Source organism: Empidonax traillii, unplaced genomic scaffold (assembly GCF_003031625.1).
Source record: "Empidonax traillii isolate 1590-97213 ecotype Southwest subspecies unplaced genomic scaffold, ASM303162v1 scaffold586:size682069, whole genome shotgun sequence".
In the NCBI taxonomy this organism is placed as follows: Eukaryota; Metazoa; Chordata; class Aves; order Passeriformes; family Tyrannidae; genus Empidonax; species Empidonax traillii.
The window spans coordinates 278,033-300,737 of record NW_020955779.1 but is presented as its reverse complement, the minus strand read 5'-3'; the positions used below and the strand labels follow the sequence as shown (position 1 = coordinate 300,737).

General features: G+C 41.5%; 1 long non-coding RNA gene across 1 annotated transcript; it reads right to left on the bottom strand.

Moving 5' to 3' along the window:
* Nucleotides 1–20,773: 20,773 nt before the first annotated feature.
* LOC114064857 lies at nt 20,774–21,680 on the bottom strand. Its single transcript, XR_003572821.1, has 2 exons — nt 21,198–21,680; nt 20,774–20,870 (listed from the first exon to the last, which is right to left on the bottom strand). It is a non-coding gene; the product is annotated as an uncharacterized LOC114064857 (long non-coding RNA).
* Nucleotides 21,681–22,705: the final 1,025 nt, after the last annotated feature.

Sequence of the window (22,705 nt, the reverse complement as noted above, 5' to 3'; positions counted from 1 at the left end):
TAGGTATTTTTTTCGCCTCTCAGAATTTGTTCCTTTTTATTTTATTGGCAATAGATGCCGTCATTACTGCCACAGAGTAGAGCTCAGCAGTTTTTCAAAGATGCTTTGCTATATTGCATTTTCTGTCCCAAGATGGAAGTCAAATGTGCTGGCAGAAATTTAGCAGAACCCAAGAGACGCTTCCTCATGAAGAAATAAGGCGCAGCCAGGCAGCTTAGCAAGGGTGGTGGTCTAGCTCTGGATGAGTTCAGTGCTCAAAGAGCACCAAGAGCCATTGCCTTTCACTGAGGTTTCCGTAGGTGCTGTAGTTCCCGGTTCCTTGCACATGGTTCAGTATTTGTCCATATGAGATATCTGGTATCTAAGTGTGGTGGAATGGCCATAGCTTCCAGCCAAACTCCCATCAGCTGCTGCCTCACTCTCCCCCTCTACAGGGGTAGAGAATAGGGAGATCAAGAATGATAAAGATTATGTGCTGAAATGAAGACAGGGAGATCACTTTCAGTGACCATCACAGGCAAAACAGGCTGGACTTGAGGAAAATTGACTTAATATATTGCCAATTATTTATGTATTTAATGATTTGGGTATTGGAAAGCAAAAAGACAAACAGTAAAGCACTTTGAGAAAACATCTTTCCTTCCCGCTTTCCCAGGCTCAATTTTACTCCTTCACCTTGAGTCTTCTCTTCACCCTTGTTATCACCACAGGTTGTGTGTGATCAGTCCCTTCAGCAAGGCAAAGGGGAGTGGACTCAGGGTCAGTACATGGCAGTTCCTCTCTGCTGCTCCCTTCTTGCCATGCTCCTCCGCTCTGCTGCAGGTCCTACCAAGGCTGCCATGAGTATTGCTTCCCCAAATCATCAACTGATACAGGATTCAGTATTCCAGACACCCAGGGCTCACCACTTTGCCTGCTGCTGGGCCAGGTCTCCTAGAATTGGTGTCATTGCTGAGTGCCACACAGAACAGCAACGTCAGGAGGAGTCATGGGGATGCTCTGTGTCTGGGGAGCCTGTGCTGGCCCTTGTCTCCACGTCCATGGGGGAGTGTGAAGGTGCTCGGCACATTCCAGCATAAGGCTATCAATAATAAACCATTTTAAATATCTCAAAACAGTGCTGTGATGACAGCACAAGTAATTAATTGCATTACTTTTAATAGACCCTTCGTATACTGCCAAGTCAGTGACATCTGCTGCAGTGTGGAAGTACCTTCAGTGAAGAACATTTTTAATACAGTGATACCTCAAAAGGCAGGGCATAGATAGACAAGGTGAAAATGGCCATGCAGGGGATAAAATGTTTTAACAGACTGTTAAGCTTTCCTGCTTTTATTTCTCAGCCAAAAAAATGACCATTCACTCATTCACTGGTGGATGATTTAATTGCAACCTACTTCTAAAAACTTGTAACCTTTCTGCCTAAGATGCGCTCTGCCCTTCCTGGAGAGCACCATGTTCTCCTGCACCTTATTTCTGTTTTGTATCAGTATTACTATTGCTCGTTTTAGCATAGTTGTCTTTGACACCGGTCCAGGGGAGGCCTTATCCTCTGATGCAAATAGGCTAGCCCCAGAGCAATTAAGAGCACTGATTAACAGCAGCAGAGCATGTGGAGCTGGAGTTTTCATACAAACACAAATTCACTCGCTGCTCTGGTTCTCTTGGGGGAACAATGCAAAAGATGTTATTAAAATAGGGTTTGTTTATTGACCTTCTCTAATTTCTATGTTCATAAAATAATCTTGTTTATTAACAAGTAATCTTTAGCTGAGATGGAGTGTGTTTCCTGAAGCATTTTTGCAGAATTCATGGATGGAAGATGGAGAAACTGAATACCAGGGAATTAATTTTAGAGGATACGATCTCATGATCTCACTATTTATCTCTGGAGATGGAGAGATTTTGGCTGGCAGCTGCAACCCTAGAGATAAGTGCATTCAAAGGAAATGGAACCTTTTAAAAAAATATATTTACTATTACATTTTTATGCTTGTGTCAAGTCTCAGGGTTTGGATTAAAGGCCAGACTTGTTCTTGTTTTAGTGCTTGTACCTGGCCTACTCCTATTCAGTGGAGTTAATGTGACAATAAATAGCGACCTAACTTTATGATCCTGCTCCAGTGAATCTCAGGAGGACTGGCAGAAATGCAGCTTTCTAGGGTCTCTTGTCAAGCCCTCATGACTCTCTCTGTACCAAGAAGCGTGTGCTGCAGTGCAGGGCTGGTGGAGCTGGCTTTATGTCTCATAGTAGTGGTCTTGTACATCTATTTTTCTTTTTTTTTCTGGAGCCAGTCTGCAGCCCCTTCATTCTGTACACATAGCAGTGATGAATCACGGATCCCACTGTGCTTCGGAAATGGAGAGAGGGAGAGCGATAGTGTCCCATGCCAGGTGGAAGGTTTTTTTATTGTTTAAAAACGGTACCACGTAGAAAATATTGGAAAAGTTGTGTAAAAGTAGCATGGAGGCAGGGGAGGACTGTTCAGTGGAGCTTTGTTATCTCTGTGGCATGGAAATAGAGAGCTGGCAACAGTGTTTCAGTGACTGGAAATCTCCAAGGCAATTTCCAAGATTTGCTGATAGCTAACATGGAAATCGGACAAATAATTTTACAAAATAGTACTTCTCAGTTAATTTCTCTTCTCTGTATGCTGTTTCCTCAGTAAATGGTTGTTTTATTGCCAAGATTTAGTTATTTGGCTGCATTTTTTTGTACAATCTTCCTTTACACATTGTGTGCCTAAATTTCAGACATTTCCAAAGGACTCATGATTTCCCCTGACATTTACTAAACCTGCTGGAGTTCAGTGTCTGAAAAAGGAGGCTTGCTATGGTCCTTTAAAGCAGCAACCAAAAAAACTCTGCCTCCAGCATTTAAATTCAGAGCCAAAGCTAGGTCACATCAGCTCTGATGCAGTTAAGCATTTAGGTAGGTGAGTAGGCAATGTCACTACTTTGACTCCTGAGGGCTGTTCTCATGTTTCAAGTTAAGCATGTCTATCTGCTTTGCTGAGCTGCAGCCACTGTCCCAGAAGCTTGGGGTGGAATGAGCATTTTGATGCCGATGGGCCAAACCAGCAAATGTGCCGACCATCCTGTCGTGTGGTGAGCTGGACCCCTCAGAGGAACAGGAGTTCAACCTTAATTCTGTTTTATTCATCCTATGTGAAGGGAGGGGACACAAACCACGTGAGAAGGGAAAATAGTCTTGCTGGGAGATACAGGACATCCATAGGAATTAAGACTGAAGATCTGATAGTGAGGATTCTGTTAAGGAAGCAAGGCCCTTGTTAAAAGGGCATGAAAGCCCCTAGGCTGCTTGTAGGTTGAAGTTTTTGGGAGAGACGTTGGGGAACAGTGCGAAAATGGGAATTGCAGAGCCTGATGCTTTAGAAACAATGGCTCCTAGGGTCTGCAATGTGTGGGAGTTACATAATGCTGCTGATGCTGGTTTTTTTTGCCAGGAAGAAGGAAAAGTCTTCAACTGAGTTGAAGACTCAGGGGTTGTGGGTTTTATTCTCTTTCTTGGACTTTGGTTCTGGAAGCTGTGGAACAAAATTAAGTCACCTCATGACCCTGTGTGATGGTTCGGACTTGGCTCCCTGCCAAATGCCCAACCCCCCAGTAGCAGCCCCTCTCTCCCCTCTTTTTAGTTCCCCCAGGGCAAAGGAAAAAAAACTATGCAAATTGAAGAACCCGAAAACCAAGCTAGTTATATATAAAAAATATATTTTATGTATATTACAGTTAAGATGCTATGTACACAGCACAGGGAATCCAAACACCCCCCGAAGGGATAGGGAAAGGGGAAAAAGGGACAAAAGGAAACAAAAAGGGACACTGAATAGATATGCACAATCAAACCCGAGAACTAGTGAAATAACTAGTAAAACAAATCTTACCACATCCTTTAGAAAGCAGGCTTGGCAGACACTGCCAGCACTCTCCAAGCTTCCACGTGGCAGGTCAGTGGATGCTGCAGGCCTCAGCCTTAGATAAGTGAGACCAACGCAGGGACCCACTGTTCCCGAACTCCGGCGGAAGAGAAGAGGGAGGAAGGCTGCTTCTTCCCTCTTATTTATACCACGATTTATGTAAAAATTGTATGGAATACTGGGAACACTGCCCCTTCCTTGGTTACAAACTGGTAACCAGGGAAGGCCTAGGTTAAAACCACCACACCCTGTGATGACAGAATCTGATACAAATGAGCCTATGGCTAAACTGAATAATCCCCCTGCTTGAGGAAAACTTGTTTCTGTTCAGTGAAGTAGTAGTAGGCCAGGTTTTACTAAGTCCAGTGAAAGCAGTCGCCTTACTCTGCACTCACTGCTCTGTGAACAATCCCACCATCTAACACATCCAAAGTTATGATAAACTAAGTGGGAACAAAAGTATTTTTATGATGTGATGAGGAAACAGCATTTTTTAAAAATGTAAGCGACCTTGAAATGCTGATCTTCTGCTGAGGCATTTTGCATGTTGCAAATCGTAATTATATTTTCAGAAGTGGGAGAAGAAAGAGGAGCCTCAGAAGAACACTTGCAAGAAGGGCTGTGGCAGACACTGAATGTGTTCTCCTTCACAGGCACACCATGAGTGAGAAGTGTTGCCTGAGATTACAGGATGAAAAGCAATAGGTATTAAAAGAGCAGAGATAATTAAACCCCCTTTTTGCTGCAAACTGCTACAAACTTCATCATGCACTAGTACTTCTTGCACTTTGTAGCTGAAATGCTGTGATTGTCCTTTGAACAGGTTAATGGGTGAAGAAGAACAAAGGTCAGCCATCACATAACTTGTGGGAGGACTGTTGGTGCATCTGTCAGAGGTTAGCAAGAATTAAATTCTATGACAGCAAACGCCAGAGAGAGTAGACTGGTCTTCTCCTTTGCCTTCTGACTGATTGCCCAGCAAATTAACTGAAAAGCTTGAAGGCTTTTGGTGCTGGTCTCTGATTTGTTGAACCCAACAAGTCCTTTCCCACCATGTTTGTTGAAGACTGGAAGATACAGAGCTCTTGTGAGAGTTGCAAGCATGATTCAGTGATTTAGAATGTTTCCATTTATTTTCACTTTGGCAGTTGTAGGCCTATGGAATGTTCTGTAACTTATGCAATAGACCCAAGTATTAAAATCTTTTCTTAAAAAAAAAATCACCTAGTATAAAGTAGATTTTAGTAAAACTGCACAAGATGGGGTTTGTGAGGACTTATTTCAGTGCCCATTGGAATCCATAGAAATGTTTCAACTGATTTTGGTGACTACTGATGAGATGAAGTAGGCTGCTTCTTGGAAAACCTGGAGGAGAATGGTGATGATGCTATATTAAGTCTGTGAACAAAAACCATTACTCTCACTAGCATCAGTAAATGGAGGAAAAGATTTTTTTCTTGGTCTTTCTTACAGTGAAAGAATATAAAGGTTAGGAAGAAAGAGGCCCTGGAAGAAAGAGAAGTATGAGAATGAGTCAGAGCTTTCAGCAGGACTTGACTCTGGCTGGGGTTTTCATCTTTGTGCTCAAAATGAATACAACATTCAGAACAACTAATGAAACCAAGATTTATATGCAAAATAGCTGAAGTGGGTGAATTTGGTATGCATGATGTCTTAATTTTTTTGATCTGCAGAATAAAATGTGCCAAACTTCCAAAGAAAGTCAGTCATCCTTGTCTCAGTACTAAGAGTTCTGTGAGAGGTGCAGCACAGACTAAGTTGCAGTCTATGGGTATCAAGGGCCCATTTTTGAGTGTGGCAGTGAGAGTTGTTGATAATGAGGTTAAACTCCACATGGAAACCAGGTAATTCAAAGGAGCCGAACTACAATGCTGCTTTGCACCATGATCTGTGCCCTGCTCAAAGGCCAGCTGGAACAGGAAGACCTAGGAGAAAAGCAGCTAGTGAAAGCCAGTTTTAATTTGCCCTGATACGGAGCAAGAAAGGAAACTTTGCCCTCTTCAGTTTTTCTACGGTTGCACTGCTTTGGCAAGGAATGCACATAGAAATTTGTTTGTTTGGTTTTTTTTTTATAACATACAAAGTTTTATTGATGGTTTTGCTGATGTGGACTCTGTGCGCAGTGAGCCAGAAACAGTGAAACCAGAAACATCTATGCAAGTGTAGAAGTGTCCTATGCGGAGATCTCTGACACTATAAGGTTTTAAACACTGCATAACATACAGATTATTCGCTTCATAACAAGCAGTTTTATGTTTCAACGTGTCTCAACAATATGACAGACTTGAAAAAAATTGCTCTCAACTTTAATTGAAAAAGTAATTGCTAAGAAGAAAAGAATGAAACTGCAGCTTCTCTGGTGTGTTACCTTCTTAGTTGGCACATCTCCAAAATCAGCTGATACAGAGATAAATCTGTATTTTTTGAGAAAGCCATAAGTAAATCCAAATCCTATACTTGGCTATGCATTCCCAATCCACTCAAATTCTTTTTTGAAGTGATAAATGCACAAGAAACTTGAATACAGTGCGGAGGAATAACTGCTGCAATAATTTAAAAGGGGGAAGAAAACCCACGAAGCATGCTGAGCTGCTATTTTCCAACTCACAAGTTAGATTTTTTTCCTGAAGCTGTTGCATTGGTTTCCTCTCTCGTTCCTTCCTCTGCCTGCAGAAGGATGAAATGAGCCCTGGTGAAAAAAGAAGTCAGCGGCTTTAGATCCTAGTCTATGGTTTGAAGCGGGTCTTCATTTTTGCTTAGACTTTGTACCAACTGTCTCCCAAGTGAATTTCATTCATTAAAAAAAATACAGCTTTATTTCTCTGTTTATGCAAATTAAGTTTGGGTAATGTTCAGACCCAACTACTGTTTAGCTCAATGAAGAAAAGTTTTGTTCTTCATTAACACCCACAACTTAATCACTGTTTGTGGATATATAATCTTTTATTTCCTCTTTAGCTCCATTTTAGCCCACCCATATTAGATGCATGATTTTGCCATTTCCCTTGTTAAGTCCTTGTTTTTCCACCAGGCACTGTGGTGTATGCATGTGACAGAGCAGGATGAGATGCCAGGCACAGTCTCATGAGCAAAAAAAACCCCAATTCCCTGCCTTCCTCTTAACCAGTCTTTCAGATAGATCGTTAAATATTTTTTCTAAATTTCTCTTTCAGTAACTTGTTCATACCAGGATCAATTCTGAGAGAGACAGAAAATTCCAGGTAGGTGTGGAAGGGCCCATCTGCTGTCACTGGGCCAAGGGCACCCTGCTCAAAAGTACACAACCCCACACCAATACTCAAATACTGTTCCAGTTTCTTCTTAATTGTCTAGTGGAGAAAATATTTCCCAACAGCTCAAGGTCAGAGAGTGGAATCCAGTTTGTGGCCTAGACCCAAACTGAGAGAAACCAATGAGTCTTTTGTGCAGGAAATGTGAAATGCTGTGTTTCCTTCCCTAAGTATAAATAATTATCTCTGTAAGCCCAGTTGCATGATCCCTTGTAAGTGATACATATATAGTACTTTCCAACAGAAGTGATGAGATGCTAGCTTTTGGGGGAAGGTAGGTAGGCAGGCCTCTAAGTCCTATTTGAATAGTGCAGACAAAAGCTGGCTTTCAAAATTCACGTTATCAGCTTTTTCATCTGCAGAAGCTTGGTTTTCTTCTGAGCCAGCTTTTGAAACATATTATTACAGTAAATGTAGGGCTCTAACAATGGTGCTGAGCTGATAATCCTGGAAACCAAAGATTTCATCTTACCCAAGGAACCTAGCTAAGGGCAAACAGCAAAAGTGGATGCTTCCCTACCCTAGACCCCTCCTGGGAGGGGAGAGCATAGCTGCCTCCCTATTCCCAGCAGGCGCTTTGCCTGCCGAGCTGCAAGTAATAGAGTATTGACTCACTGCCACTCGAAATATCTCGCATGCTGATGTTGCCCAGAACCCAAAGTGTATTACCTCTGCATTAATTGAAATGTAGCTTTCAGCAGCCCTTATAGACGTGCTCAACTGTAGTGTGAAAGCATTTGTTTCCAGCGGAGATCCTGATAACTAGTGAGATTCAGGAGCGGTGACTGACCTTTGATCATCGGCTTTCAGCTTGGCTTGCTGCCGTGCTGGGAGGAGGAAGGGAAAGTTCTTCCTTATAAAAGCCAACTTCATGTCAGTGTCTCCTGTTAACATTTAGTTTGTTTAGCTGAAAACATGCAGCTTTGAAGCTCCCTTTGTACTGAATTGCTTGGCTCCTTTTCCCAGTGGTACTCGTAGCTCAGAAATTATGTCTTCATTTTTAGTCCATATGCGACTTAAATTTTGATGGATATTGCAGCTGCTGCATTTCCAAGTTAGCCTGTCTCCTACCTTTCACCTCATTTTACCTCAAAAACTGCCTTGAGATTTTCCTCAAGGCTGCCAAAGTCAATTTTACCTCTTCCTTTCAACCTCCTTAGCCCCACTGTTTAGGGACAAAACCTCTTCTTGGAAGCTGCCCAAGTGCAGCTCTGGCTGTGCTCCCCAGAGGGCTGGCACGGTAAGAGCCAGGGGCCCTTCAGGCTGCTGCGTGCTTTTGCAGTCGTCAGACTTCTGGGAGAACCAGGGCTCTGACACCCACAGCTCCTTCGTTCCTGTTCATCCTTCCCTGGTGCTTTTTGTGATCGTTCTTGATGGCAGGAGGGTCAACTGACACCTGTTCAAATGTAGGTTTTAGATTGCCGTCTGCTATATGACCTGGTTCCTCCTGTGACTTTGGAGTAATTTATGCAATCTGAGCTCGACTCCACGCATTTCTCTGAAATTACTCTGATTTATCCTGATTACACAAAACCCCTTTAGCCCATGTCACTGGTAATGCAGTTCAGTATTAGTGGAACAATAGCAGATAAGTATGTTTGGCTTCCACACCCAAAACCAATACAAAAATGAAAACCTACTAACACCCACTTTTAAGGCAAGCTTAAAAAACGAGATGCAGAAAAGGGAGCAGAGAGGTGACAATATTTAAAATAAATGCAAATTGAACTCACAAAAGGAACTCATCCCAGGATGAAAGTTAAATCTGCAATGGCAGCTGCCCACTTTGAACTGTGTTTTTTTGCATTGCACTATTACACTGAAGGTTAAATAACCACAACCTAAGGTCAGCGGCCCATTCAGGAGAGTGCTAATTTCACACTATGGCATTGTTAATAGACAAGATTTAATGAAAGTAACTTTTGTTGGTATGTAGTCTTCAAAACAAATCCTAAATAATTTTGATTTGCCTTGTTAGAGGATCAGTTCATTGTTTCTGGCAATTCTCTTGTTGGAAATCTAGTCTAATCTTTAAATACTAAGAGAGATGTGGGTTGTTATTTCTGTTGGTGTTCTCCTCCTCTGCTGTAGTGTCATGTTTTCTGGTGTTTGACAAGGTCCATACAACTAGATGTGCATAAAAGGGGAGAAGAAGTAAATCTATGAGTAGGTCAACTCAGCTCTGGGATGAGTTTAGAAATGCAACCATTTTCCATTTTTGCCAATATTTTTGCTATCACCTTTAATAGTATATTTTGAATCTGCTTTGTTGTAACAGGTCATGAGACATTTTGCATTTTGCCCAAGCCATGGATTCTTTGGAAACCTGTGTTAGTGTCTCCAAACAATCCATTATATACCACCATTATATAGTTTCCCAGAGAGCACCAAATTTTGATCTGGTGTGATGATTTTGATCTGATACAACTCTACTGGCTTTACTAGTGCTGCTTAATTTTTATCATAGCATACCTAAGGGGTATTTTGCATTGTACTTATGAGAAGAGGCTTGCAAAGGCCACCTGCTTGTGAATCTTACTGCCTTTTTGGTCCCTCCCCTGGATTTTGCCACCTGCTTTGGGTTGTGAGTATTGCCCTTAATGAGCTGCTGAATGAGCATTAGGAAATATTAGGGCAAGCATCTTCACCATGACTGTTGTTAACTCTGGAGATTAATGTGCCACAGCAATAGCAACCAAACTGAAGCCAGGAGGGCCGCCTTCTCAAAAAAGGAAAATTGAAGGCCATTCAAATTCTGGATTTAGAAGCATGTAAGTAATAGGTCAGTGAGCCTGTCAGAATCTGAACAGCATATTTGTGTATTCTGGTGACTTACGCTTTAAATTTTGGCTCACAATAACATCGCTCTGTAGCCCTCCAGGGCTGAAAGGCCCATCTTTATTGGGCTGAAATCCATCCATGTGCCATCCTTGCTTAAGGGGAGTTTCTGAGCAGAGGGTGTGGTCTGGCCTTGGTTTTGATGACTTAAGATATGGTGAAGCTCAAACTGAGAATCTCTGCTTTTTTTAGTTGGTAAGCACATTTTGAAGGTCTGCAGCAAGAGAGCATTTAAAAAGCCTCTGCTGGAATGAACACCAACAGATTGTAAATTGCAAAGTGCAGTGTAATCGAATCTGATCTCTGGCTTTTACAGACTGTAGTAATTGGAAATTGTCTTTCTTTTAAGTACGTGCCATTCCTTGGATGGCTCCTTCTTGAAACTGTGATCTGATAATTTTTAAAGTCATAATAATGTGGAGTAAGAAGTGGTATGCAGTCCTTTTGGTACTGGTGGAGAATGGCAAAGTACAGACTTTTGGAACTTCCTGCTGTGTCACTGGTATTAAACTAAGTCCTACACTGTAATTAACAGCTTAGCAAATATGAATTCAGTCCTTGAATAGCCACGGCCTGGAGCCCAAATATCAGTGCCCTGTTCAGATCCAAGCAGATGACCTACAGCAGGGCTGAGTGGAAGCCGTCCCGACTGGCACTTGGCAGCAGGAGGCAGAGCACTGCACACACGCCCCTCCAGCCAGCTCCCCAGGCAGCTCTGTGCTGCCTTGGATATACTCTGCACACCTCCTTAGTCCCAGCCCTTGCCTGAGCATTGCCTTGCCCAGTGTCTAAGCAGTTCTGTCTATAATGCAGGGGGTCTAAATTTTGTCTTCAGCCATGGAAATACAATGATTTCCCTAATTTCTTGTTCCTGTATGTCTAGGAGATTGAAAGGTAAGGTTTGAATATAAGGAAACAGAGTACACGGATGAAGTCTAGAACTGAACACTGTCTTTTGTAATGCTGGAGACTTGTTGTTTGGAGTGTGCTCTCTTTCTCCTCGTATGCCCCTTTCCTGTCTCAATATCCTTTTTTTTTTGACATGCAGTGATGGATATGTTAGCTGCCTAGGTATTGATTAAAGTCTGTTTGTGCAGAAAGCCACAAACAGATTTGAGGCCTGAGATCTTTGGAGGAGAGCCTCAACGGAGAGCCAGTTTAGCTGTCTCAGACATCTGGAACCTGAGGGAGGTAAGCAAGCTTAAATTAGAAATTTGGCTTAACTGTGAAATTATTTTTATGACTAATAAAAACCTCCTAAGGAGTGATTGTTCATATACTCTTCTTTAGGACAAGACTCATTCACTTTTGAGAAGACACATTTTATCCAGATATTTATGTAAACAGATGGTTATGGGGTTCTTTGTGGGGTTACTAAGTTGAAATTAAATGCATTGGAGATAAGAAAGAGTTATTGTAATGGACAATTCTTGCCTTAAACTCTCTGAATCAATAAGAGACCAATTTCTGACCTGCACATGCCAGGTAAGTGGAAACCCAAAACTGGCTTTAGATCTAAGCCAACAACTGTGAATTCTAGAAAATTCAGGATAGCATGGAGGGTAAGATTTCTGTGAACCTTTCATCACATCTACCTACATTTTGCTTAGAGGAGAGAAATATTTACAGTGCTCTTACATGGTGCCACAGGTTGGCTGTCACCTTCTCCTTGTGCTTAAAACTGTTGTTGTGTTGTCATTCCTGTTGATGAGGACATACCACCACTTCTATTGTTGTGCATAACGAGTAATAGGAAATACCCTGATTATGAGGTGCTTTGGAGGGTCACCATGGCAGAGGCTGACTAGCACCTACATGTTGCAAAGGCTGAGTCTCTTTTCTAGTTTCCAAGTAGTTCAAAGCTGCCATCCACCTGCTCTGTCTGCCAGTCAAGACGATCATGTTCTCAATTTCCATTTCATGGACTGGGAAGAGCATGAGAATTTGGACTGTGAAGACAATTATTACCTGCAACTGCATGCTGCCAAGATATGGTTACGAGATGGGTTTCAGTGTCACATTTCTGCTTTGCTGTAACTATTCGGACAGGCTATGGCATTTTGCTCAATGTTTTTCCTTCATGAAATCCATCTGCTGGTGTCTTCTTACTTAAAATATACATTTTGCATGCAAGTCCCCAAATAGCCAATGCTTCCCCAACTCCCACCTTTTTAAGGAAATACATCTTGAAGTAGCCATGTGTGCTGAGCAGCGGTGTTTGAAAAAGCGGGAATGTGTTACTGCAATCATAGGGAAAGAGAAGGAGATGGAATTAGTACGTATTGCCCATTGCTTCCATCATCTCAGTTGGACTGAGATGGAGATGTGCAAACTCCTAGCAGTTGGGTGGTTTAAGTGAGGCACCTGAAATTAGAAACCACTTTTAATAAACACTGTATAAATAACATTAGTATGAGGGATTAAAGAAAGAGCCTTGAAGGAATTTAAGGGCATGGGGTTGATGGGTTCTCCTTACAACACTCCTTCAGACCTGTGACCAAATCCCACCATTTACCCTGCAGTATTACTTACTCCGCTGTGCAGTTGTCTTTTTTGGAAGAGGTAACAGTTGCACATATGTACCATATTTTAAGAATGATTGACTGGTTTCAAGGAATCAGTTTTAGTTACACCTAGGTAATTCTGCTAACTAATAAATATACTTAGCACTAACCTCTTTGTTGACACTCAGAAATATCTGCACACACAGTCTGAGGGATGTTCTGTGCTTTTAACTCATTTTTTTTCCCATGCTAATGTCAGCATTGGGATCCTCTGTTCTCTGGTAAAGGTAGAAGTGGCATTGTTCCTCTTTCTAGGACACAGCGTTCTGTCTGCACATTTCTACCTCTGAATTCCCAGCGAGGCTTCACCTAGGAGGTACTGACATAAATTATTTATATTGTGTTTTGAAGGTTCCCTGTGAACATATAAAAAAATATTCCATTTGAAAGTGTTCTTCGTAATCAAATTTGCTTTTAGCATTTAAGCCATAAAGTTGTGCTGAATGCACTTGAATAGAGCATACCCTTTCAAGTAACTTTTGTCTTAAATCAGATCTCCTTAACAAATGTTCAATGAACACGTTCTCTGCTGCTCCCGTGGTAGTGCAGTGTTGTGAGAACACTTTCTACAGAAAGGCAAACTGCAAGCAGTTTGGACCTGAGAGTGGTTAGCAATCTGTGAAACACAAGTCAGGGCTCTGCTGTGAATTCCTCTACAAAGCTGTTATGTGATCCTAAGGAAGTCGCATTGCTTGTCCATTCCTGCGTCTTCCCCGTGTCTCATCTGCTGACAGTACTCTACTTAACCTGTTTCCTTTGGAAGGCAGTAAAAATAGCATTTTATGGTCCAAAACTTTAAATTTTTCAACTCATTTTATACCATTTGGATTAGACAAGATATATGAAGAAGAATTTGGCCTTTACCTGTTGGTATCACACAATCTGAGCCAGTCTTACAAAGGAATTATCTCCTGCATAAACAAGCCACAGACATATAACCTCGTGAGGGTGTATGCTCAACAGTAGGGTTTTGAAAATCCAGCTTATTGTCTTCAGGCATTGTGTTAAGTATGTCTTGCTCAAAAGTATCAAATGCATTCAAGTGGACAATTACAAATTGCCATGAGAATATAAAATTCATGAGAATGTTACATCTTACAGAAAAAAAAACTACCACAAAACTTCTACATTTGATACTGATACCTTACCCTGAAGATTTCTTAGTCAGCCACTGATCAATTCTGCTTAGAAAGTTGAAGTGCTGTTTGTTTATGCCTTGTTTGTCCACATGATAGAAGGTAACAGTTTGATTTTGACTGAGTACCACCATACGCCTCGTGCTGCAAGGTAGTAATTGAGTTGATAAAGTTTCTCAGAAAAAATTCCACTGTTTGCAACTTTAAAAATCATGTTGAATGATTTTAAAAATGCAGAAGTTTGCTTTTCCTCAAGTTTAGTTACAGAAACCATTTAACTGCTTAGACCTCCTGAAAATCAGTCTTTCTTACTAATGTATAAAGATTCTGCTCAGTACTATGCACTATATATATGTGTGTATATAAACTTACATAAAGTGTTTATGCAAAGCCTTATCTTCATAATGTGACATGAAATATGGTCACTAGCACACATGCCAGTAGGCTGTGCAGTGGAGGCAATGCCTTGATAGCTGTCCTAGCTTTCCCTGTAAATCTGAGGTGGCATTCACTATATTAATCTACATCTGCACAACCTATGCAGGCTGTGCCACACAGAGCACGAAATGCTTCATCTACGAAATGTATTTTACAGAGATTTTCATGGGGAAGGAAGCATCTAAATACCTTAGGAGCTCTGCAGTCAAATATAGGGCAATTCTGAGATTTTTCAAATGGTCCTGTATTTGCTTCCTTTTGAAAATGTAGCTGGATAATGCCTGTGCCTGTCTTTCAGACAAACAGCTATTCTGCTGAGCATTGCTGATCAGCCGGCTGTGATCCAAAAGCAGAGCTCCCACTTCGCCAGGCTCTGCCACGCCGCAGCCGGTGATGGACTCTCCTGGCTGTGATATCTTCCGTTTCCTGATCGATGCTGTTCCACTAAGCAAAAAGAAATACAATATTCATAGGAAGGAAGAGAGAAAGCAAGGAGCTATGTCTCTGTTTCTCATTGATGCTAGCCTGCAAGCAGGAATCCAGACACCAGGATTTTGGTCTCCACTATCCTTTTCAGTATGCTACACATGACCCAGGATCTAACAGGGAAAAGGAAATCTCTTTTCAGATAGCAGATCCCATATTTAGAAATTAGCATCAAGCATCAAGCTGCCAAGCAGCTCCTAGCTAGCTGAAGAACCTATCTCGCTACTCCCACCTGTGGATCTTGTGTTATGAAACTAGGTACAGATTTCTTTAATGGTCTCTTTAAAAAAAACAACAATCTGCTTGGTCTCCTAGAAAGATTTTGACAGCTCAGGTGTCATTTTCCATGTAGGATTTGGCCAAGACACATAATCTACTGTCTGAAAAGTAGTGAAAGCTTTGGGGCCTTAAAATGACCATTAACTAGTATCTATAAACCTCAATATTTGTTTCAGCTAAATATCTGTGCATGCTGCAGCTCTTATCATTTAGCAGCACTGTTAAGCACCGTCTCAGAAATTTTACTGTTGCATCACCTCAACTCGGCTGCAATTGCAGATTAAACAAGAAGGAAAGCAAAGCTTCCTCTACATGTTTTGCAGCTCATATGCTATAAGCATTACAGGGACAAAATAAATGGAGGGGGGGAGTGGGGAAGAGCACGAGGGTGTGAGCAATGAGTATAGCTGTAAGCCTGTTTTCTTTGTGCATTTTAATAGAGATCTCCTGCTACACTGAAGCCTGTATGTGGCTCAGTAATAGCCTCCTCTGTGCTGCCCTAGCCACGACTCATCATTTGCTGCACATCTTGTACTAAAGGCTGGACCCTGCCTCCTTACACAGTGTCTTAACCTTGCCTTGCCCTTCTACCCCACAACAGCCACTTTGTTTCCTTTCACTAACAGACATCACAAATTCCTTCCCTCTAAACAGAACCTTCCTTCCCTCACATTATAACAGAACCAGCACCACCCCAAGTGGTTTCAGAACTAACTGATTTAGATGCTGGAATCTGCTGCAAGGCCAAAAATAACTCCCCATTTCTTTCTCCTTCATTGGTGAAAGTAAGAGAGAAAGTGGCCAATGACAGAGACACAAATCCCCTGTAGGCATCGGAGACAAATCTATTTTGTGTCAGAAAAAAAAAATAATGCTCTTGAAAAATGTTTCTTTGCTCAGGCCAACAGATACAGACCTGCTGCATGCAATTTTGCTGAACCGATGGTATCACTTGAATGGCTCACAGACTACATAAAATGCATTACATAATTATATTTTTAAACACTGTCCCCAGCTGTGCTGATGCACATAAAAGCTGTGTTTACAATGGACTCTGCACATGTAATTATTTTGTGGCACTAGCCCTGTGCATTTCCTTGATGGATGCTCCATGGTGCATAAAATTGTAGCTTTTATCATAGATTCTTCAATATATTCTTTGGATGTTTCAGCTTTAAATACTTTGTTGTCCTCGCATGGGTGAACAGGACTGATGCCTGGAAGGGCTAAATTATTACATCTGAGGAACACCTTTAAGTCCTCTGGGAGCAGCAGAAGGGGAAACATGATGAGTGTTGGATTTGAGGCACCTGGGTCACTGGAAGCACTGAGCAGCAGAGCCGGCTGCTCCTCCATGAGAGGTTTCCTGTGTTGATCTTCTGGATAGAGCAAGGGCCCTGCCCCTATTTGGCCTGCACAGGTTCATCCCAAGCTGATTAATGCTGCATCAACCCAGATGCTTTGTAGGACGGGGAGGCTAAACAATGCCTGGTGCCCGTGTGAGTGTGGGAGCAAAGGGGTGGGAGGCTGCCCTTGCAGAGTCAAACAGAACATGTCCCAGACTGTTGGGATCAAAGAACAGCTTTGATTTATCTTCCTTTCTGTTTGTATACAGTGAGCGAGCTTTCAGCATTTCACTGTGAGCTCTCCCTTCTCTGTTCTCCATCCAGTTGTGGAATACCAAGAATTTCTTCATGCTAGAGCAGTAGTTGATGCATAGGACCCAGGAAAGAAGACAGTGGTATATTTATTTTAGATCTGTTCCAGTATTCTCGAGTATTAATATCACTGTGAAAACCTAGATGCTGGAAGGATTGGTACATAACACAGTCCAAGAGTTTTGCCTGCCAAACAATAACACTTGGAAATAAATAAAGATAAAAAGTAATACAATATCCTGAACAACAGCTTCAAAATGATGGAAGAGCAGCATCACAGGTAGCTACCTTTATATTTTTTTTTTACTATTGCTGCAAAGAACTGGCAGACTTTTGTTGTCAATAAGCAAAATGGTTTGGCATTTTACCTCTAGTGTCTGGCTAACCTTAGGTATAAGACTGCACAAAGAAAATGGGGGTTTTGTTGCAAATCAGTTTTTAATGGCAGATGTTTTGTTGGAAATCAGGTCTGCTTTCTGGTAATAGATAGCTTAAATTCCTTTGTTATCATTCCTTGCCCTTTTCAGTCCTGTGTTTGGTAATGGAAGCTGGAATTCTATGCTTTCCCAAGGACAGTTGAACCATGTAAAGTTGTAATTGGTCTAATGCCAATAGTGATCAAATTATTCCAAAGCAAATGGCTTGACTGTTGGTAAACCAAGTTTTCCACCCTCACATGAATATAGTCTTCTCCCATCATAGAAAATCTTCAGCTATGGATGTCCTTAGCATTCCCTCTGTTTGGCATGTGAAGTTTACATACCAGCTTCTAGGCTGTTGATGCATTTTGCACCAAAATGTCAGGTGATGGAAGAACAATCTTTGGAGTGGAAAAAATGTGGAACTGCATAAGTTTATTGTATGTTCGTTTGCATAGTCTACCTTTCAGATAAACCTTATCCCTGGGAGTGTACTGGTACTTGAAAAAGAGTCCTTGAATAACCTGCACAAAAGCTGAACCACCAGAGGCGCTACTTTGGAAAAGCAAGCAGAGGAAGGTACCAGAAGCAGTGCAAAGGAAACACTTCTAGGGTAAGCACCCCCTGGTATTGTTCAATATACGTGTCTATCCTGTTTTTGCAACAGAAGGTGTTGTTGTTTTATTAGGGATACCATGGCTTGTATGTATGAAAAAAGGGTACATTTCTCACTGGGTAAGACATACTTCTTACTTACTCACATTACTGAAGTAATATGAAGTAATGTGAGTATTATTTTCTAAAAGGGCTTATTTCCTTCTAGTCCCTTACTCTGGAGAGCCCTGCTGAAAGTCTGTCAGCCATCTAGGCCAAAATATGTTTTTCAAATATGTGATCATCTTATACAAATGAACATAATTCCATGTGCTTTGATAGAGCTACTACTTAAGCTAATGGAGGATCTAACTCCTCGGTATTTTATGTAACACAGATAAACACCAAAATTTGTGATCAGAGAGGAAATATTTCTAGGTGTAACATGCTTGCATCATTACTCTTCCACATTACTTACAGTCCTTTGCTGCAGCCATTTGTGCAAGACTTTTGTGATAATCTTTACAGTACATGGAGATAAGAGTTGCTCATCTTTTGCAAAACATTTTGTTAAATACAGATGAGAGCAAGAATCCACACTGAATTTAATACAAATTTTGCAGTCCAACAGGACCAAAACAATCCTCTTAATACTACTATTTGAACCCTGATCTTTGCCTTTTTGTGTCTAAGTCATCAGAAGCTTCTCTTTCCAAAAGCAAAATAATGCTTTGAGAAGTCACAGTTCAGTGTAAATTATGTCATCACTATTATGGGTTGAGGCATCATCTTTGTTGCCTTAAGTCCCTCTTGGAAATGTCCAATAAAGCCAGAAAGAAAATGAGACTTATTTTACAGATTTTTTGAGCACTATAATTCCATTCTTGCTATAATATTATCTGTGAGAGCTTTTTCTCTTTTAATTCCATAAAGCTCTATCACTATATTATCTAAGCAGCTAAGTACTGCGATTATGTAAGTTGAACATAATAGGATGTCTGTAAAACTTTCCTCCTTCCAGCTTTGGAAATTTCTAAATTGCGTTTCTACAGTGACTCAGCTGAAGATCTCCCATATGATCTAGGAGAATGTGTGGTGGGTGGGATTTCCACCCTTTGGAGGAATGTAGAATGATCCTCAGGTATGACCTCAGCTTCAGCCCAGCTCTCTTCCCATGTCCCCTGGACTTTTCTGGGCAATCTTTAACCACTGAGCAGCAGATGCTTGCTGCAGCTCGTGCCAGGCATTGCACTTCTGTCTTTCTAGGAATGTTTACTTAATGTTTTCAGAGGAAAAAAAAAAAAAAAAAACTACCTTTTGATTTTGCACGGCAGGAGAATTCGCCTGTTGTACCAGATAACAACCTCAATATGTACTTTCACAGTCTGTTTCTTCTAGAGGATATTTTTGGCCCATAAGGGGTGTTTTAAGAATAATTCTACCAGTACTATTTTTATAATATGTATCACTTCATGGTGCATTACTAACCATATGGCCAAGCACACTAGATGCAGCTACATTGCAAGGTTTGTTGCCCAGTAGGCATGAGAAGCATTTATTTTGAATGATGTGCACTGAGGAAAAAAATTCCACTTCAAAGGTACAGGCTTAGGACCCTTATTTCTCCTCTTGGTTCTCCCTTGGTTTTAAATGAGGTTCAGCTTTTCTCCCTTGGAATCTCACTGCAATAATGTGGGCTCAGAGCAGCTGTTTTTACTTTGCCTTGCTGATAACTGGCAGGAGATAAAATACGGAGGAGTAAATTCTGCCTGGCTGCTACAGGTTGCATCACACAATCGCTGACTGGTAGGTCTCTGAGAATTGTTACTGATAGCTAGATTTTATCTTGGTAGGGGTAAGAGCTCATGAAACAGGATGACTCAAGGAATGACTAATGAACACTTTATGATGAAACTTCTGTCTAAGCCATGTCAACTGTGACCAAAAATTATCATCAGGGAGTTATTTGACAGTCTAGGTTGAGTGAGCAGGTGCCCTGAGACCACCTTGTTGTAGACGTGTCTTAAATGTGAAATCCACTAACTCAGTTTGTATCAATTAATGTCAGTGGGGAAAACCACAAATGGTGATGTGGCACGGTGGTGAACTATGCTGTTACCCCTCAAGTGGCTTCTCCCATTTAGAGCTGGCCATTTAATGAGGTAGATGATACTGCCATTACTTTGTGTTTTTCTCTTTTGTAAATAAATCATTCCAGTCAGATGTATACACACAGCTTTGTTTTGTGTGTTCATACAGAAACGCAGACTCCCAGGAACAGTTCCAGATACTCAGCTGGGATTACATTATCAACACGGGCATCCTCGTATTTAGGTGGGCTTCCTATGCAAATGTCATGGGGAGTCCCTCCGTGTGACTCTAATTTATGACTCTAGCAAAATATCCTTCTTCAGCTCCTTGATACTAGGCCCTTTATATGTAGTTTACAGGTACCTTTGCTTTTCTTGGGATACCAGTAGCTCCTGTACAATCCCAAATCATTAGTTACACACCTAAGTCAATGTGGAGGTATCACCTACTGTATTGACTTAGCAGTGCTCAGTAAAATTACCTCCCACCTTCTTATGCCAACGGTCATGTCTTGCTTTCTCTACAGCAACATCCTGCCAAAATGCATTATTTCCCCTGGAGAAGAACAAACTCCCCCTTCTGGGCGGGGTACAAATGAGGCCAGGTGTGCTCAAGGTGCAGGGGGCTAGAAAGGGGACATGTGCAAGCTTTGCTCTAAGCAGTCAAGAGACGAGATGGGGATCAGGGAAGTCAGAGGCTTAGCCTTGGCTCTGATAATGATTTTTTTGTGTGGCCTTTTGTAAGCTCTTTCATGTTTCCACCTCATTTTTCTGAATCCTAAAACGGAGTTCAAAATCATCACTTCTCCAACACCTCCCCCTCCACACACACACACAGAGTTGTGAGAAGGTTTAATGTTTATCTCAGAGATTTTGAACAGTATTATACATCCAGGGAATGTATACAGGCATTTAGACCCCAGAATGAGCTTTAGAAAAACATCAGGTAAAGAAAACAGCATTTATATTTTAATCATATTAATCATAAATTTAGGATTGGAACAGAATATGTGATTAACAAACCTGCAAAACAAGCTTTGTTTCATTGGCTTGAGCCGCTTTCTAGTTCTGTTTGTGTACGTCAAAGTGATGTTCAGTCTTTTTAAATGAGTCACAGGACTGGAAGAACAAAAATATTTGATGGTAACATATAGCAGCAAAACAATTACTCTTTTCATTCTGACAGGCATGATAACCAGAATAGCAAGTTAGAGCTAGAGGTCTAGGCTGGTAGTTTCTTTCCACATATCAGGGATTTTAGATCTGCTTGCAAGACAGTGAAACAGAACTGAAATGTCATAAAAACTAAAAGATAACACTAGATCAAACAATAAAAGCAAGCATGCCCATTAGGATACAACTATTTACACTTATAAAGGCACTACTGATCAGTGAGTCCATGCAGTATTCTCACACAGCACAGCCTTGTCTAGCAGCTTTCTGTACCTTTATCCAGAGGAGACTCCTTTCCACCCTGCTTGCTGCATTGCACCACTGATTTAGTGAAGACATCATCCTCATAAGGATGCTCTTCTAACTCACCTCTGAAATCCGCTTGCTTTTCTCCTCTGACAATTAGGTTTAAATGTGCTGCAGCAAAGTACCCATCCTTAGCAGTCGTATGGCTTTTTAAGTGATAAACTGCATTAGCAAATTCCTTATTAGATAATCTATCAAATGAGGTCATACATAATTTTAGCAGTCTCATCTTGATTTATAGCATGATCACAGCAAATTATGCACACACAAACCAGCATGCTGGCTGTCAAAGTCAGGTATTTTACTCTGCTAAAAACTATTGCCAGGCCAGCCCAGTGGCCTAACCGGTAGCACTCTGCATCACCACGGCTTGCCCAGTTTGCAGGATAGCCCTCAAGCTGACCCCTCACCTTTTATTAGGACTGATGAGAGTTCAAGGCATTAGGTTAAGTCCTTGTTTCATATATTCTAACAATAATCCTTAATGGTGTTTATTCTGACAGGTTTGCCATACTCCTCCTAAGTAAGGGCATGGGTTCGCTGGAAGGGTAAGCTTAGGTATGGGGAAACTGGGTCTGCAGGGTGCTGATCTGCTCCCTGCCTCCCTTCTGTGTTCCCAAGGGAATGAAAAGCTAGTTGGAGTGAATCATCAGGCAGCATTGCGCACGACTGTAACAGAGTCTGCTTCCCAGTCCAGGCTGCTCGGGCTGGTAGAGACTTGGTCGCCTGCACCCACTGGCACTGGAGGAGGCAGTGCTCCATCTCCTACAGCCATCTGCACTCGGCAGCAATGCCACCTGCCTTGCTACAAGCACAAGTGAGGAGATGCAGGGAAAAATGGGAAGGATCTTGGGGAGAAAATGCAGTTTCTGAACTGCCCTTCGCTATCACTGCTGCTCTGTTGTTCGCTGCATGCTGGAAGTAAATTGCTCCCAGGCTCCAAAAGGGACACGATTCCTATCCCCCAACTTCAAACTTCTGCAAGTAACGTTTCATCCATGGAGATTTGTCTGTAACTACCATAGGGGGGAGCTGCAATAAATTATCTGGTCTTGCCTTTCTCTTCACCTGCTCTCAACTCACATAGGTATTTCTAGGGTTTAGTCTGTGCAAAGTGGCAAGAGTACACATTATCTCCATTTCCCACTGGACTTATGGCCAAACTCTGTCTGTGAAGGATCAAGTGGGATGGAACAAGATGTGTTCTTTGGCATTGCAGGTATTTTGCCCCTAAAATGTAAAATAAAAACTAAACAAAAATCTGAATAAAAATTTCCCCTGGAAATATCAGATCACAGAGGCCAAACTATCAGTACATGAAAACTTCTTGAAACACTTACTAGAAAGGTCTCCATGTTGTCTTCACAATAATATTCCTGGAATGAGAGACTGGAAGAAACCATGACACAAAGTCATTTATCAAAATGAGCTAGCAAAGGGCATGCTTTCAGCGGATGGCACTGCTGTTTTGCACA